The 14,582-nt window shown below is 37.9% G+C and overlaps 2 protein-coding genes across 4 annotated transcripts in view; one reads left to right on the forward strand and one right to left on the reverse strand.

Annotated features, from left to right (window-relative positions):
• The window catches only part of LOC119859060 (centromere protein P), a 327,648-nt gene that overhangs the window by 85,119 nt on the left and 227,947 nt on the right, over positions 1-14,582 (forward strand). The window lies entirely within an intron of this gene.
• OMD (osteomodulin) overlaps positions 1-14,582 on the reverse strand; it is a 30,582-nt gene that overhangs the window by 3,439 nt on the left and 12,561 nt on the right. The window contains exons 1-2 of one of the 2 annotated variants that reach the window (XM_038410699.2): positions 5,726-5,768; positions 5,170-5,345 (exon numbers count right to left, since the gene is read on the reverse strand). The gene's annotated coding sequence lies outside the window, so the exon portion shown is untranslated. Of the gene's footprint in view, positions 1-5,169; positions 5,346-5,725; positions 5,801-14,582 lie in introns of those variants that run through there. The other variant, XM_038410698.2, reaches the window with a different exon arrangement.

Here is a 14,582-nt window from a genome sequence, read left to right on the forward strand (position 1 = left end):
TGCTAACTTTTAAAAAGGAAAACCTAACTTTTCATAGGCTGAGGAATGCTCAAAGATGGTGAAGATAGTAAATTTAAAACAAACATTTCTTTATGGAATAAGCAGTCAATCTGTAAAAAGATCAGGAGTACTTGTGGCACCTTAGAGACTAACAAATTTATTAGAGTATAAGCTTTTGTGTGCAATTCATTGTGAGAGTTTTGAGACAAATATTGGCTATATTTTAAGACTATATATCTTAATTGCTATGAAAAATATGTACAGCTATATTAGAAGAATACTGCTTCAGGTTGTCAACTAACCACCTGTCAAGAAGGAATTTTCCCCCTCACATGTAGCACAGCGTAAATTAATTCTAATAATAATACCAAGCTCTGAAATAGCACTTTTCAACCATAGATTTCAAAGTGGTTACAGAGGAGGTCAATATCATTATCCCCATTTTACAGATAGGGAAACAGAGGAACAAAGAGAAGTGACTTGTCCAAAGTCACCTAGTAGATCAGTGCTAGAGCCAGGAAAAGAACCCGGATCTCCTGAGTCCCAGTCCAGTGCTCTATCCACTACACCACACTGCCTCTAATTAGCGATGGTTAAAATTTTCAAACTTATCTGATTCCATATGTACATATTTAAATAAGTAGCCTGATTCTAGAGGTGCTGAGCAGTCACACCTTCAATTGGGAAATTAGGATACTGGGTACGTGTCAAGACTGGACTTTAAACAGTTTTCTGGTGACCGCACTGCACTATAACTCAAGGTCTTCAGCTGCATGGATGAGATACAAAACCTTTTCATATAATTACATGCAGCAAAAGTTCCATAGCATCATTTCCAGGTAACTTGGAATTCTGTATAATGCTGAATGCATCCTGACCCCAGTTGGAGGCTAATGTTGGATGCTACCAGGCATTGTGGTAGCAGGCATTTCTTTTTCTTTCAGTTGACTCAAACAAATCATGCAAGTTAGAGATGAAAATACTATTAAATCATCCAGTCCATTTCTATACAAATTCAGAATGGTTTCCTATGGCACAGTTCCTGCTGTGCTCTCCAATCTAGTTGTAAAAGTCCTGAGTTAAGGATTTTTCACCACTTGGAAAAACTATCACTGAGCCTTATCTGTGAAGATCTCAGGAAGATTTTGATCACATAAACAAAGGCTGCGCACAAGGGAGGCAATTGCATGTGTGGCCTTATTTCTCGCATCTCCTAACTTTTAAGTGATTGATTTTGCAACATTAATGTTATAATGTACTATAATTTGTAATTTCATAATTTTTGGAGGAAACTTAAAAACTGAAAAAACAAAAATTTCATCATATTGACCTTCAACTTGGGTCCTCTGGAGGGTTGGCGTCTTCAAATTTAACAGTGGAGCTGTGTACCACTTGAGTAAATTGTAGCAGTAGAAGGTCATTACCATCTGTTTGGGTCTGCCACTAGTGTGGGATGGAGACATTTTGCCCACAGCAGATGAATGTTGACAACTCAAGAATAATGGATTAAATTCTGAGTTTTTGAGGTATCTGAGCTCTAGTGGTCACAGACATTCTTGCCCCTGACTCCTTCTGCTCTGATCTTCCTACCAGTTCTTGTCGCTTCCACACCCCATCCTCAACTGTCCCCCGATGCCTCTGGTTCATTCCTGTCCCATCTTCCCAGGCTCCTACCTCTATCTGGTCTCCATCCTGCTCCTGTCCTTGTCCTCATCTCCTGCCCATGGTTCCCCATCTCTTTGCTGTTCTTCCACTTTCTTGTTCCTATCCACTTGCCCAATCTTCTGCTCCATTCTGATTCTAGCTCCCACCCTGCTCTCTGCATTTCTTCCGCTCCATCCCCTGTTCCTCACCTCTCTGTGTTCAAATCATGCAGCTTCTTGTTTCCCTATGCTGCTTGGGTTCCAACAGAGATAAGAATGAGAGTAGAGTTCTCATTCCTGTGCCCAGCACCACAGTGGCCCCGGCGGCTAGGAGGAGCAATTAAAGGGAAAATCCTGCTCTGCCTCCAGCAGCGCCGGGGGTCTGCTCAGGCCATTGGCCATTTATTCCTCCTGAAGAAGATGTGAGAGGATGACTAATGCTCCTGTAATCTTTAGAAAACGTAGCTGCCAAAGTTTTTACTGCACATGTGTGAGCTGAGATATTTTAGAGGTTCATAAATTGTCCAGATTTGGACAGATTTTCACAAGAATGGCAAAAGGCACTCCCTAGCACCAGGGCAATCCTTTTCCAAATTTCAAGTCTCTGCCACAAAGCATGGAGCTGCTAGAGCCTCTCAGTGAAATGGTTGTAAGAAATTTAACCTGGGAAAAAATAACATATTTTCCCTAACCTCATTCTCAGAAACAGCTGAACCTTAGGATCCGAGAACAAAAGAAAACAAAAAGACATCCAAGATGGAAAACTTGGAACATTTTATAAGCAACTGAAAACAGCGTCTTAAAATGGAACGTGTCAAGCAACCTTAACTATTGCAATCTACCCATAATAAACTAAAAACTTGGAATGGTCCAGTACATTTGCACATTTGGTACCCACCTTCATTGACTGTTAAATAGGTAAAAACCAGAATTGGCAGTTTCCCAGGAAAAACTAATTTAAGACAGGGCACTGATAAATTGGGTTTAAACTGTGAAACTGGGGAAAATAAAATTATTTGAAAATACTAATGAAAACTGAAATATATTTAGCCATTTGATAATAGCTTTGCAGTATATGTAATATTTATATAATACTGAAAACTGAAATGAGTCATGACATGTATAATTTTCTTGTGAAAATACCAAACCAAAATGTAAACAGACTAGGCTGTCAAGCAATTAAAAAAATTAATTGCCATTTAAAAAAAAAAGCATGATTATTCATGCTGATAAACAATAATAGAATGCCATTTATTTAAATATTTTTGGTTGTTTTCTACATTTTCAAATGTATTGATTTCAATTACAACACAGAATACAAAGTGTACAGTGCTCACTTTATTTTTTATTACAAATATTTGCACTGTAAAAACAAAAGAAATAGTATTTTTCAATTCATTTAATAGAAGTACTGTAGTGCAGTCTCCTTATCATGAAAGTTGAACTTACAAATGTAGAATTATGTACAAAAAATAACTGCATTCAAAAATAAAACAATGTAAATCTGTAGAGCCTACAAGTCCACTCAGTCCTACTTCTTGTTTAGCCAATCCCACAGACAAACCAGTTTGTTCATATTTCCAGGAGATAATGCTGCCCATTTATTGTTTACAGTGTCACCTGAAAGTGAGAACATGCATTCACATGGCACTGTTGTCGCTGGCGTCACAAGATATTTACGTGCCAGATGCTCTAAAGATTCATACGTCCCTTCATGCTTCAACCGCCATTCCAGAGGATATATGTTCATGCTGATGACAACTATCTACAACTATCCAAAGCAATGAAGACCAATGCATGTTCATTTTAATCATTTGAGTCAGATACTACAAGCAGAAAGTTAATTTTCTTTTTTGGTGGTTCAGATTCTGTAGTTTCCTCATTGGAGCGTTGCTCTTTTAAGACTCCTGGAAGCATGCTCCACACCTCATCCCTCTCAGATTTTGGAAGGTATTCAGATTCTTAAATCTTGGGTCAAGTGCCATAGCTATCTTTAGCAATCTCACATTATTACCTTCTTTGCATTTTATCAGATCTGCAGTGAAAGTGTTCTTAAAACAAACAACTAATGCTGGGTCATCATCCGAGACAGCTATAACATGAAATATATGGCAGAATGAAGGTAAAACAGAGCAGGAGACATACAATTCTCTCCCAAAGAGTTCAGTCACAAATTTAACTAAAGAATTATTTTTTGAACGAGCATCATCAGCACAGAAGCATATCCTCTGGTATGATCGCTGAAGCATGAAGGGGCATACGAATGTTTAGCATATCTGGCATGTAAATATCTTGCCATGCCAGCTATAAAAGTGCCATGTGAATGTCTGTTCTCACTTTCAGAAGACATTGTAAATAAGAGGTGGGCAGTATTATCTCCCATAAATGTAAACAAACTTTGTCTTAATGATTGGCTGAATAAGAGGTAGAACTGAATGCATTTGTAGGCTCTGACATTATACATTGTTTTGTTTTTGTGTGCAGCTATAACCCCAAACAATCTACATATGTAAGTTGCACTTTCACGATAAAGAGATTGCACTAAGTACTTGTATGAAGTGAATTGAAAAATATTATTTCTTTTGCTTATCATTTTTACAGTGCAAATATTTGTAATAAAAATATGAAGTGAGCACTGTACACTGTATTCCGTGTTGTGATTTAAATCTATATATTTGAAAATGTAGAAAAATGTCCAAAATATTTAATAAATTTCAATTGGCAATCTATTGTTTAACAGTACGATTAAAACTGCGATTAATTTTTTTTGAGTTAATTGCATGAGTTAACTGCGATTAATCAACAGCCCTAATACAGACATTCCAATGTTCATTATTATGTTACATATATTAGCATGACACTTACAGCAGTTTTACTTTTTATTTGTACAAACCTAAATTAATCTCTAAATCTATTGCCTTATGTGACCACAATTGGAATATGTAACTAAAAAAGTATAATATGGAGTGCGTTAGTGAAACAGTTTTTAAAATAGAAAATGTCTTTAACTGGGACTAACTAGTTTTTCCACGGGCAATAGAAACCATGATTTTGCCCTGGTAAAAACCACCTCTAGTAAATTGCATGCCATCCTTGGTTAAAACTGAAAATACCACAATCTGTATGCACCAAACCAATTTAATTGCTCAAAACATTATAATTAAACATATTTTCAATCAAGTTTACCAGGAGATTTGACTTTTTTGAGGTATAGTCACCAGTAAAGTTTAAAGTTTTTTTTTCTGTCCTTCCCTACCCGCCTGTTGATGAATTTAAATTTTTATTGTGATAAATTATTGTCCTGTTGAAATCATCTGAGCAATAATGTAACACAAATAATGACAGGAATAAAAGATCTGTCTAGGGCATATTTTATGTATAGGAAGGAAGGAAGGCAAAGCAGAGAAAAAATGAATAAATTTGGCAGTAAAGAGGCTTTGAGCCATGTAAGCAGCTACAAAAACTGTTGATGTCACAAGTCACTATGGGGATTTCCCAGACATAGTTAAGTAATAATTATAATTACCTCAATAATAATTTCAGGGTTTGTTCAGTTAGAGTCTAAAAAAGAATGAAGAACTGATACTTCTAAAAGTTGCAGAAGGCATTAGTTGTATCTTCAACAGTGAAGTCAGCCAAAGTTCTTGTTGCTCTTTATATTCCTGAGAGGTTGAAGTTGTGGAGTCCAGAAAAAATTTTCACCTTACCAAAATTGAGAAAATGTGCTACTATCCAATTCAAGTCACATTCTTGCAGATTAAAAGATTTCAATCTGTGCTCCAGTAGTTGAAAATTCTAAGCATCCAAAGAATTACTTTAAAATCTATTATTTTGAGATCCCCATACACTCATGAACATTTGTGCTTGCTTGAACTATAATATTGCAGATATATAGATGAATCAATTGTTGAATAAATTACAAAATTTGAGAAACTTCATAGTTGAAGGGGTATTGAATGGATGATGCTTGAAAGAGAATTGCCAATCCATTCTAAATATACCTGATGTGTGGTGGTGTTAAAAGCTAACAGATTTGGTTAGTAGTCTGGTTAGTAGTTAGATATGTGACCAACTGAAAATACCTGAAGCTCTTGTCTTTCTGCTTCTCTTTGATAGCCGTGATGGGGATAACCAGATTTTTTCAAAGTGAGATTGTCCTGGAGACATGGAAAGAATGATGGTTTAATTAGGCCACAACTTTATTACTTAACTCATCTGAGAACTACCCAGCAATAATTAGTACACTGCAGGTTATGCTTCCCTAATCATTTTGATCCAGGGAAAGGCTGCTCTTCCATCACTGGGACCCCATTGCCCTTCTCTTGTAAGGGGCTGTGGAAATGGGGTTGTCTCCTTGCTATAACAGACATTAGGAACCTCAACTCCATTTCCCAGCTTCTTTAGGGGATGCCTTCCCTGAAGTCCACTTCTAATTCTGGTTTATCAGGGAACCAGACCATGTACAGAATGAGTACTTGCATTGGACACCTGACTCTTGCTGTATTGTGACAAATTGAACCTTTCCTCCTGACCTACCTCACTGGGTGCCTAGGCTGCTATGGGGAAGGCAAAAAACCCCACCCCATCCTAACACATGCAATGGTTAGGGAACATTTCCTTCCCAGTACCAAAAAAGGCAACTACACCAGTGCCCACTGCAGAGCAAAAAAATTTGGTCCTTCTCTGATCCCTGGATGGGATCATTGGTGTGAAAGAGGTCTCAGGTCTCTGGAGATATATGATTCATATACCCTCTCCCAGATAAACAGGTTTCAGTGGTTTACCTGAATCCTGCCAGCTTGCCCACCATTTCAGGTGATATCTTTCTCCCCTCTCAGCCTCTCCTTTTGGAGTTGGGAGAGGGGACCCTTAAAGGCCCACTACTCTCTTCCCACCAGGCCAGACAAAGTCCCCCAGTCATGAGGTGATGGGTTTCATGAGACCTTACCAACAGTGTAGTAGTGCATGCAGTCTTCGCTTCCTTCTCCATCCCACTTACTAATGGATTTCCAATACAATATTTGATTACATTCAGCCTTTTTTCTTTAGTGCTCCTCTCACCCAAAACAGTTGCTAGCAGTGTTTTTGCCTTTTTCCTTTTCTGCCAGGTTTTCAGGAAGAGGGAAGTCTAGTCCATTCTCTCTACTCTCACTATAGCTGCTAGATGGAAGAAAGTTAACTCCACATTTCTTTCGCTGTCTTTGCCCAGCTTTTCTCCTGTTATGAGGAGGGCCTCTCACATATCTTCGCTCTAGAATTTAAGTGATTTCTCTGCATGACTCGTATGTTTTCATCACACAGAAAACATCCTTTTATAAAGTGCTTTCGGTGTTCAGCTGATATTTTACCAGCTTTACAATGTGCCTTTAAGGCTGCAAACAATTTTAAAAAACAAAATGTTTCAAAAACACTTTTATAAATTGTGTGAAAATAGCTAAAATATTTGTATGAAATAGATAAAAGCTGAGAAATAAACACTTGCTATTAAATAACTGAAGGTATTGTTTATGGAAAATGGTTGCGTATTGGTACAACATGTGTTAGATGATCTTCTTTTGCTGCTAGTTGATGATTATTTGATTTCTACTTTCATCTATACAAAGCAGATAATTATAACTGTGATATGAAACAAAAGTGCACCTTAAGAAAGGGACACAGTTATTTTATTTTTTGTTTTTTTAGGGTGAATGAGAAAAGTCATTCTGGATAAATCACCACGATTGTTTTATTGCATGAGATCCTAAGCAGTCAAAAAATGAGTCTAGCCCCCAAATTATGAGACTGACTTGAAAATAATGAGATTTTTTAAAAAAAAATTCTTTTTACTTGCCTTCTAGCTTTTGAGCCTTTAGAGTTCACTTGTTTCATGTTTTCAAGCTTTTCTTTGCAACCAGGAGGGGTAGACGTAAAAAAATTAAGATGAGGCTTTCATGCAATATCATGATTCCAGTATTGAGGACTTAAAAAAAAAATTATATATCATGATAAAATCATGAAAGTTGTCAACACTGGAAATAGCATAAAGAAGCTATATATGTTAGAAAAACTGAACTGGAAAAGGAAGTTTGCAAGAAGAAAATTGTAACTCTTATGTACTTTATTATTAGATATACTATAACTATTTGAAGCACAGTCACTGTACCACACTAATTGCCTAAGATTATGGTAAACTGCATGGGTATTTGAAATCTTATTTAAAAAAAATCCTGAGAGGTTGATTTTGTGATTAATAAAAAATAATTCAATTTAAAACTTACTTATTGATCCAGTTTGTAAATTGTTTTTGTTGTTTAAAAGTTTTTGATGCAAGTCTATGAATATGATGGATTGATGGAGTAGCTGCACTTTATCACCAAAGCTAAATAAAGCACATACACACACTTGAAACATGCTCCACGTAAAGATGTATTCAAATTACTTTGAAAGCATGCAATTTAAATTATAACTCCATACCTGATTAAATTTTTCTCTAGTTCTTAGACAATGGTCGTGTTGCAAATCCTCTAGAGATAACAAAATACTCAAGATCTGATATGATGCTCTTAAAATCTACAATGGAAAAGGACTCTGTCGTTTTGAGTTGTAGTGAAGCACTGGACTTGAAGTGTAATTTGCTATAGAAGATTGCAGGGTAGATTAAAATTATGTGTTCCTTTTTGTTGCACAAACTATCTTGGATACAAATAAGGCTATATTTTGTGACCCTGGTCAAGTTTATGGGGTTTGATCTCGTTCTCTCTTTACTTTTGGTTTGAGGTGTGGTAGGAATTTCCTTAACATGAAGGGTGAATAGGGGACTAAATTTAACATCATGTACTGAAAGCTTTTTCAGTGATCATGCCAAACACTTTTTCCCCTTTTTTTCTGTTTGTTTACTGTTTGGAAAATCCAATAAAATTAGGCTGGAATCTAGTGTTTCCTACCCAAATTTGCTAATTTTATTACAATTAAGGTTCCATGAACATTTTTATTACCAGTTTATTTTACAGTCAGATTGCAATGCAATAGAAAAAGATGTACTTCAAGCTGAAACTTAGTGTTGGCTAGAAGGTGACTTATTTTCTTAAATCACCAGTGGTTTGAGTTTAAGTCACAATCATTGTAATACATGAAATGTAGGGTTACTGACTATCTCTATTCAAATCCTGAGAGTTGGTTAGATTTTCAGTCTGTATTCTGATGTGAATTCTCAAACACAAATAAATTGTTTTTTAGTATTACATAATGTATTGGGGGTTATTTACTGTTTATTTTTTTGTGAACTCAGAAACTGCTGATTTGAAACAGCAGAGGTCTGTACTCTGCAAGACACTCACATATAACCACCCTGAGAAACTTCAAGATGCAGAGAAACAAGTTATTCTATGGATATGATAACTACCTAAAGAAGTAGGGTAGATCACCATGGGTGAGTTCTGAACTGGCAATCAGGAATGGGAGGGGCCCTGATTTTAATGTAAGCCCGAAAAGAAAGGAATGTCTTTGATACTACTTGTACATTTAGGCTCCATTTATACCCATTTTCCTCTTCTAGCCCATATTTTGAGCGTAAAAGCTCAAAGGGGCTAAAGGAGTTCCCTTTCTCTACAGAGTATACATGGCTCATTTGAAGAGGCAATGGGTTTATGTGTAGAGATGGGAATGAATATTCTGAGAGTGGGTAGGCAGCTCATGATCCCAGAAAGGGGCAAAATAAAACCACTGCCAGGGGTAATACTATGGGGAACTCTCTTGGAGGGATCAACACACTTGAACTGAAAGGCTCTCCCTCTACAAATTTGGCATTGGAATCTGTGTATGGGAGAGACTGAAGAATTATTTCAAGCCACAGAGTTCTGAAACCTTCAGCCTACATCTTAAAGGGGTCCTGCTTATACTGTTACGAATTATACCTGATAGGTCACGCACAAGAACTGCTATGAATTATACCTGATAGGTCAAGTCTAGGCTGAGGCACACAAACAAAGTCCACAACTTCAGAGTTCCCAAAGATACTAAGTTTATTACGCTCGAGCATGGTGCATCGAACTAGTCAGAGGGGGAGCCCGAATGCAGGTTATACAAAGATTATATACCTTTTAGCAAAGCATGTGCCCTCGTGCATCGGAAACCTTAGCCAATAGACAAACCCCTTTCTTATATTTCACCTATCCCTGCTAGGTACATTCCCCGTGCTAAACTATTACTTTAACTACACACCATGGCCCTGAAGCAATGCACCAGTAACTTTTCTTATCAGGATGGGAGGCCCACATCAAAAGGCCAGGAGTTAGAAACAGACAAAAAACAGACAAGGGGGAGAGTCTTCACAGGAATGCAGTATCTAAGGAACACTCTTCCTGGTGCATGATGTGCTTGCTTTTAGACAATGGTGGGCCCAAACCAAAATGGAGTCACATATGCTAACTTTTCCTTAACAATACTTATGAGAAAATAATACCATTCCCTGCAATGCCAACTCTCTGCCTCTAATTTGTTGCCCAATAGAAATTGTTGTCTTTGATCCAGAGTAGTGAAAATATTTTTTTTTTCTAATTCTGGCTCACATAAAGGATATGTTGCCTTGAAGAAAGTCATACTCTCAGAGTTGTACCTCCTGCAGACTGGCTGCAGTTGCTAGTTAAGCTGTAGATCCTGGGCAGAAAAAAAGTAATCACCCTAAGTGTTTTCTAGAGGCTTCTAGCTGATGTTGCCTATGGGTCTGAAAAGTGTCAAGGAAGTAGTTTTGCCAGATAAGAGCTACAAGGAAGAACATGAGCAGGCAGGGGTAGTTCTGCTGGCTTTTCAAAAGTAGGGTACATGTTCAAAAACATTTTTTCATGCTCATTGTACTTCAGATTGTGGGAACATTTTGCATAAATTGATCAGATGGTGATTTTGAGTAAAACTTTCCTTGATTGATATATTAACCAAGTACAGATTGTGAATGGACACTGACTTAACTAGGCTTTCATAACTTGGAGGAGAAATTTAAAAAATGTTTGTTTTGGGATAGATTTTGTCTGTTTTTCAGATAGTAATCCATATAACGATGATAGGATCAATAACGAAAAGAAAAGTAAATATATTTTTTTGTAAAAAGTCTAATACAGTGTGGCCCCTAATTCCCAGTTGGGGGGTCTTTGAGTACTAATGCAACTGAAATAATATAAACGTCTTTAAATGGCCTTGCATAATCCCACTCATAGGATGCATTGCATGGGTGTAGTTTAGTGTGGAACTTGAACTAGCAGTGATTGTTCATGTGCTCCTCCGATCTGCCCCCTCAGGGTTCATGGTCTTTCTCAGGGTTAGGCTATGACAATGTGTGTGGCCTCAGCTCCTTCCTACCCCATCCAGCTGATGGATTCAGGAACAGCTCTGTGTTTCAGTTGGATTCTTTTCTCCAGTGCCGTTCACATAGCTTTAGATACTTTTAAAAAATATTTTAATCTCTAGAGTAAATAGTTTATATGAGGTTTTGAGACAGGATAAAATAATCTTTTTCAGTTCTTGGATACTGTATCCAGATATCAAGAAGTTGGGATTTAACTGCTTTGCCTCCTGCCCTTCAGTCTTCCCAACATCCGACACCCACACAAGATATATGGAATGTTTTGGAGAAGGACGTTTTCTCATGATGCTCCATTTGTGCAACATTGATGCAAGTGCTCATAAGGACAGACAAAACAGACTGAAGATATAGTTCTGCAAGAAGCATTGGCACTGAGGCCACCTGGATCTGATCATCTGAAAGGATTCAAGGGGTCACATAGATCCTCCTTTGCCCCGAATATATCCAGGAGGCTACAAAAGTTTCTTCAAGCCCTGTTGGCAGTTGATCTGGGCTCCAAGAAGGTGCCAGATCTGAGGAAAGATATGAAATCTGTTGATCCCAAGACCAAGAGCAGAGATTACGTGATATTGTCAGCCTCTGTATCCAAAGCTAATCCATGGGGCAGATGTTCCTCAATGTCATGTCCTCCGGAACAAGTTTAAGGAACTGACTATGGGGAAAGACTTTCTAGAAGAGCCAGAAAGCATTTCTTAGTTACATCAGAACCTACTGCTTTGGATCCGAGCCCACTGGATCTGAAGATTAGAGAGAAGACCAGTTCACATCATAAAAAGAAACTGTCCATCTTCCATCTTGCCAACAGATTGCATGGGTGGTTATATCAGATTACGTCAGATCCGTCCTTCCCAGAGCTCAGTTCCATCTTTTGTGCAGGAATACCATTTTAAAAATTGAATAAGTTCCAGTCCCATGAAAGGACGGCAACTTGGACTTTCGTTGTCACCTTAGCTTTCCAGATTGGAGCTGAGATCAGATCGGAAATACAATTCAGATCAGGAACGACACCATAAGGGAAAACCTTTGATAAGGAGACAGTATGAGGAGGATCCTTATCAACAAAAATTTTATCACCAGGCTCTGAATATGGCATTCTGACCAAAATGGCAGATTACACTGTGGATAAAATGGCCTTATGTAGGGCACTCCTGTAAAGTACAAGCCTATCCAAGAAAACCATCTCCAACACCATGAGAGAGGTGTTTCAGCCTCAAGATCCAAAGATGTTGTATCGAATGACAGGATGTAAGACAAAGATAGATCTCCTGATATTCCAGGTACATTGTCAGAAGAGGAGAAACCAATGTTGATAGAACATACATAAGAAACATATCTGGAGTTTGAGGGTTTGACCTCCCAGATGACAATGTGAGGTTCTCAATGTTTCTGTCCCCTTCAGAGAATGTAGTTCTTTTTCATCAACTGACAAAACAGATTGTAGCCAGGCCATCAATAGCTGTGGAGGAGACTTTACAATCAGTTTTGAACCTCTTGGGTTCATACTCCACAAGCATCATTATTTTGCCTTTATTGGATGTATTTTTGTAAGCTGCCAAATGCATTTGGTCCTCTCCTTTGTCAGCTCACCCAATATTGAGTAAAGCTGATAAACTTTTTATTAAGTACCCTGAGAAGGATTTTCTATGTTCCATACACACACAGCTCTAAATTTTATTGTGGAGGAAACCACAAATCAACATTCAAAATGGGGCATATTGCATTTTACTCCCTCTGGCAAGGAGGGTAAGAAGATGGATGTGCTGGGAAGAAAAACATTTTCCTCTGCCATCTTGAGAATGAGAATTGTGACCTATCAGGCTTTTACAGCCTGATAATCATATCACCTCTGGTATAAATAATCTCAGTTTATTAATGGTTTTCTGGGTGACCAGAGGAGACTGGTTACTGCCATTGTTGTTGGGCAGAATATGGTGAAATATGAACTGAGAGCCGCTTTTGACACGTTTGACACTGCTTCAGCAATTTCTCTTAGGAGATGTGCTTGGCTAAAAGCCTCAAGACTTCCTTCAGACACCAGAGCAAAATTTGGAGGACCTCCCATTTGAGGTAGAAGGCCTGTTCTATTGGCATACTGATAAGAATGAAAAATGCCAGAACTGCTATGTCTTGAGGAATTTTCCAGTTACTTAGAAAAATTGGGGTATCAGATCTGAAGAAGTGTGCGGTTTTTTTTGTTTTGTTTTGTTTTTTTAACCTACGAAAGCTTATGCCCAAATAAATCTGTTAGTCTTTAAGAAGCCCCGGTCTCCTTGTTGATCTTGTAGGTATCAAAGACAAAAACCTATCTCACCTTGTCAATATGCTTTTCACAAAGGCTTATTTACTAGAAGTATCAAAATCCATAAAAATATCAGTAGAAAACAAGTCATATAAAGCCCATTTTAAGGGGAAGCAAACCCCAGTCTCGTAGTCTTCTGGGTCACAAATGCGCACACAAATTTGATGTTTCAGAGTAGCAGCCGTGTTAGTCTGTATTCGCAAAAAGAAAAGGAGTACTTGTGGCACCTTAGAGACTAACAAATTTATTAGAGCATAAGCTTTCGTGAGCTACAGCTCACTTCCGATGAAGTGAGCTGTAGCTCACGAAAGCTTATGCTCTAATAAATTTGTTAGTCTCTAAGGTGCCACAAGTACACAAATTTGATGTGAGGCTCAAAAGTTGCAATCCATTACCTTCAGTTCCTTTCCTTATCCTATTTGGATAAGGTAATTTTATGACCCCATCTGAAATTTTTAGCTAAAGTAGTTATGGGTTTCATATTAGTCTACTGACTGACCCATATTTTTTCTGAAATCATGTGGTCAACCAGGTGAGTGCTGATTGCATATGCTAGATGCAGACAGAATGTTAGTTTATTATTTGGGTAGGGCGAAAGAAGGCATGTTTTGCTTACTGAGATATGCAGGGTAGTGACGGGTTTATTCATGTTATTTCTAGACAATACTCTTGAGACTTGGGGCACCCAGGTCACATGCTAGATTTGGCAGGCAGTTCTTAAATCCTTATTTGATTAGGATTCCAGGTCCTTTGATCCTTATGGGATTACTGCTTGCTAACCTATCCCATGAGTGGGAACATGTGGAGGTGAGTTGAAGAAAAAATGAAGGTTATTCACTTGTAACAGGAGATCTTCAAGATGGATTATGCATTCCCCACCCATTTTCCCCTCTGCCCTGGAATTCTAGTAGCTGATAGGATTTGGGGATGGGAGGAACTGAGGTGGCTGGAGTGTCACACCTCCTTTCATAATCTTGTTAGCAAATGCTGAAGGAAGAGGTAGGAGGGGTGCATGAGCATTCCAACTGGCATGTCTAATTATTATTCCACCGAGTAAGCTTCACCTTGTTGGTGCATCTCATGAGTATGAATATGCAAAGTCCATCTCGAAGAACTCCAATTACGAGTGGATAATCTTCATGCTACCCTAAAATTAAAGAATTAATTTGTTTGTTTTTTCTCAATTTATTCTCCATATTCTTGGATTTTGTAGGCCCCTGACCTCTTCTTTTCCCCCACCTTATGTGTTTTTGCCTCTCTTGATTTGACCCATACTCGCTTTATTTTCTTTTTTCTTGCAATAGCA

The sequence above is a fragment of the Dermochelys coriacea genome, chromosome 7, assembly GCF_009764565.3.
Source record: "Dermochelys coriacea isolate rDerCor1 chromosome 7, rDerCor1.pri.v4, whole genome shotgun sequence".
NCBI lineage: Eukaryota > Metazoa > Chordata > Testudines > Dermochelyidae > Dermochelys > Dermochelys coriacea.